The sequence below is a fragment of the Penaeus vannamei genome, chromosome 8, assembly GCF_042767895.1.
Source record: "Penaeus vannamei isolate JL-2024 chromosome 8, ASM4276789v1, whole genome shotgun sequence".
NCBI classification, from domain to species: domain Eukaryota; kingdom Metazoa; phylum Arthropoda; class Malacostraca; order Decapoda; family Penaeidae; genus Penaeus; species Penaeus vannamei.
Genome location: NC_091556.1, coordinates 28117746 through 28122745, shown reverse-complemented (window position 1 = coordinate 28122745; position 5000 = coordinate 28117746).

The window sequence follows — 5000 nt, the reverse complement described above, 5'->3', positions numbered from 1 at the left end:
ATAATGGTAATTATGATAACATTAATAATGATAGCAATAATCATGATAACAGTAGTAATGGGGATAATAATAATGATAATACTAATGTTAATGCTAATAATTTCGATGACATAATCATAAAATGATAATAATGATAAGGATAACGATAACAGTAATAATAACAGCAATGGAGATAATAATGATGCTAATAATATAATGATTAATAATGACAATAATAATGATAAGGATAATAACGACGACAACAACAACAACAACAACAATAATAATAATGATGATAACAATAATGATGATGATGATGGTGATAACGACAATTATAAGTGTATTGATAATAATAATAATAGTAACAATAACAATATAATGATAATGATTGTGATACTAACAATGATAATAATAATAACGATGATGAGACAATAGCAATAACAACAATAATAATAATAATAGCAAAGGTATCACTAACAATATTACTAATAGTAACAGCAATGGTAATTATAATGATACTAATATAAATAATGGTAATGATAATGACAGTGATGATAATAGTAATAATAACAAAAAATACAATAACAGTAGTAATGATAACGACAATGAAAACAATGATAATAACAATAATGCTATCATTATTAGCATTAACATTATTATTGTCATTATAATTGTTATCTTGATCATTAACATCACCATTATTGATAATAGTGTTATCATTATCATTATTGTTATCGTTGTCACTATAATTACTATCATAACTATCATTACTATCATTATCGTTATTATTACCATTGTCATCACTATTATTACTAATATTCTTCTTATTATTATTGTTATTATTATCATTATTATTACTATTATTATTATCATTATCATTACCTTTATCATTATCATTATGATGATGATGATAGCAATTATTACTGGGTTATAGACCCAGTAGACTTTTACTGTGTCTGGTTGAGTCCGGGCTGAACACGGATATGAATCATTATTCAGGGAAAGATTCGTGTGCAGTGAACAGAACAGCTGTAAAGTTCCAGGCCACACCCGATTGGTAGGTTCGGGAACTGTGTGTGTTGTGGATGTGGGTCTGAATACTGTATAAAAGGAGGGTGGGGGGAAATACAGTGTTTGAATGTTGGATGTGTATGTGAAAAGGGAAATGGCGTAGGCAGAACGTCTTCGTGGACGTGTTTGGAAGAAAAATGCACGATCATAGAATTTATTTTTCATCCCTTTTGATCTGCAGCCCCCATGGAAGCGGGAACCCAGGTGCAGCAATTCCAATGGTATTTTTAGTCTGTTCTTTTTACCATAGACCAGAGTCTGAGAGAATTTGAGTTTTTAAGCACACAGCCTTAATGTTTTGGCTGAGAATGAATAAAAGCTCAAAGATGGTAAGAGGTTTATTGAGGAACTAGTTGCACTCACAAGGAATTTCTGCGTTTTCATTTATGGAAAGTAGATAAAGAAGCGTATATCACCGATTTATCACAGCGGAGGTGATTCACATAGAAAACCAACACCAAATAAACTTATAATCACGTATAAAATATTAAAGTATCCCTAAGTTGGCGTAGTCAAAGAGACAAAGAAAAATACAGAGTAGAAGAAATAATTTGGAAGCGGAGGCCAAGTAAAAAAGAAAAATACGAAAGGGGCACAGGTCACGAGGACCGCCTGAGCATCCAGGTCAGGCAGGAACCGACCAAGACAAGAGACGAGAAAAAAGATCTGATCATTGGTGAAGTTAAAAACTGCATAAGATCTTTCTTCCTGAAGTACGGATCCTCAAGCTGAGGATCTGACAAACTGCTAACTTAGGTATGGAAATTATAAGCAACGCTGGAGGTTCGGATCCTCACGCAATGTTTCTCAAGGGTGACTTGGTCCTTAGGAAAACTGGTACGGATCCTCAGGCAGAATTCCTCAATGTGAAATGGGTACACTGTAGGTATGGATCCTGTGTGGAATGGAACACAGGAGGTATAGAATTCCAGCGTTTTCCTTTGTTCCTTGGTCCCTTTGAGCTCTCTAATGCGTTGATGGAATCACTGAGTACTGCTTTGGGACTTCATGAAAGGGAATAAACCCTACAGATGGTAACGTAGCATGTCACACACCTGAGACCAAATGAGACCAGTGGTCTCAGACACCTCCCCCCCCCCCCTAAAAAATAACTCAATCTCAGCAGTCCTGACACGAAGTGAGATAAATCCATTAGACCACAAATAAAAATTTCACGAAGTCCGGACCACATTCAAGACCTCAATCATAGAACAAGCCTGAGCCCCAGTCTGAATCCAAGTCAGGATCCAAGAAATTTCTCTTCCCAGAATCATGGGTACTTATACCCCAGGCCATACCCAGGACACGGCGCGAAGACAAGAAAATATACAAATGAAGTATCCAATAACCAGCCTGATAGTTCGACAATCCAAACAACCCAATCAACCATAGTGAAGGAGAAAAAAACAAAAAAACTATGTGACGACCATCACCTCCTTCAGAGGTTATCACGACACTTTGAAGACGTCAGCTATGAGAAAGGTTATAAAAGAAAAGGAGAAATACAGGGAAGCATGCTGACAGTGCTCCGTTTTCGAAGAAACTATGCATTTCAGACATAGTTACAATACTGACTTAGGAAAGTAAATAAATCTTAATTTATTTTTCGTGGCGACTTCAACGCTATTCAAGTAGCGAGACATGGTTAAAGATGCGCTCGTGGTAATACAATTAAACAAGTTTACAGTATACAAACAGGGACTTCGCCGCTGACAAAAAGAAAATGGCTCGGGGCGCAGCTGCAAGTGGCGCAGGGCGATTGTGCAACCTACGCCACATTACTATCATGATTTTTATTATTATTATTATTACTAATATTATTATCATTATTACTATCATTATTTAGTACATTCATAATGAACACTGTTAGTAGTTTATCAGTGCTATCATCATTAGTGATGATGAAGTCCTTACGCTAATGAATATTTATATTATAGTAAATATTTTTTTATCATTATTGTGAAAATTTATAAAATATATATGATTTCTTTATCATCACATACCGTCATCGTTAACGTCATCGTTGTATACTAAAACTATCATTATTATCATCATCATCATTATGAGAATCATTTTCATTTCTTTTACATATTCTATAATCACCGCTATTAGGTCAGCATATCAGCACAATCAGTATTAACATTAACATTATCATAAGCATCATTATAATTATTATTACTATCACTATCATTATGCTTATTATCAAAATAATGATAATTATTATTGCTACTATCATTATTGTCATTATCTGAATTTTAGCTTAGTTGGTGGTCATGTTTGCATTAGTAAAGGACTTGCTACCTGCGTCCTCTTGTAACCCGTGCATTTTTTTTTTAATTTACCTTTTTCAATTTATCAAGCAGGAATAAACCTTAAGGAAAAAAGTCCAGTTGGACACTAAATCTATTTGCTTAAACATTTTTTTGTACAGTTCCTAGGGTTCCTACAATGTTTGAGACTATCTCCTCCTTTATTTTAGTGTCTAATTCATATTCCTTCCCGTTCGAGAGTCAAATAGCCAAACCTCATCTATCGCCAAACATATTTTCCTCATAAACTAAGGTTAGGACTGGCTTGTTATGTTCTAATATTCGATCAGCCTGCGAGGAGAAGTCCCACACTATTTTACACATATCCGATTCCACCTCCTATACCGGCTGATGTTCATACCACGCCGTTCCCGTATGGAATCGTTATTTTTCAAACTGTTTCGGAAACAACATCTTCGACACCCTGCCATGCCACACCATATGAGGGTTTGTGTTAGCCTAGGACATTCACCCACAGAAAGGGCAAATTTTTCGTTAGAAATCTTCCACGTCCGATATTTTGATGATACCTGTTCATTCCATATATAGAGATGCCAATATGTAAGCAAAGCCAAAACCTGTTGTCGCAACAACGATAATTTTTTTTATTTTTTTTTTTATACCTTTGTGCTCTTTTCCTCAACCAATCCTACCTGCTCTCCTGCCATTCCCCCTGTTATTTTGAGAACTATCTGTGTTGCCCTTGATTGAGCACCGCTTGGACATGCTCCTATTGAACATCCAGCTTTCCTTCTTTTCCCTTTCCCTCCCTCAGTGTCTCCTCCTTACGTACTGCCACCCATAAGTTCTCTACATTGTGAGGTATGTATTTCAACAGACTGTCTTGCTCAGTTCACATGCAATCCTCCTCGTCAGTAAGTCAGTCCTCTCTCCCTTTTCAAATTCAATCTCTCTACATTTGTACGAGGACGGCAAGCTGCATGTATTGTGAGTAATTTCCTTGCCTCACTATCCCATTCCTCCAGTTAAGCTTCAGATCATTTCAAGATTGTTTCACCATACCGCACAACTGCAATTTATCGATGATATGACATTTTTGACCTTCAGCTTTAATCCCAATATCTCTCCGGGTTTTATTAGATATCTTTTTTTTTCTTTTCTTTTTTACTTTAACCTCCTTCATTATTACATGGTCGATATCCCAAGTCTCTCGTTCTATTGGATATCAAATTTCTCATGTTTTCAGCCGTTCCACACATTTTCATTGTCTTTCTTGGATTCGCTATGTCAACTGCTCTCCTGTAATGTATCCAAGTCGTGTGCTTTCTCTTACACTTTCTTCATTATTAGTTCCTCCTTTTCTCTTTTTGTTTCCCATTTGCTTATATTGGTAAAAAATCCTTTGCTAACAGTCATATATTCTTCTAATATTATTATCATCCTTATCACTGCTCTTATAATTATGATGATAATGATGATAATAACAACAATGAATATGATAATAACAATAATGCTGATAACAATGGTTATATTTATAATATTGATAACGATGATAATGATAAAAATGACAGTTTTATCATCGTTTTTATTATTATTGCTATCATTGTTACCATTATTATTATTATCATCATTATCATTGTTAGTATTACCATTATTATTATTATTATCATCATCATCATC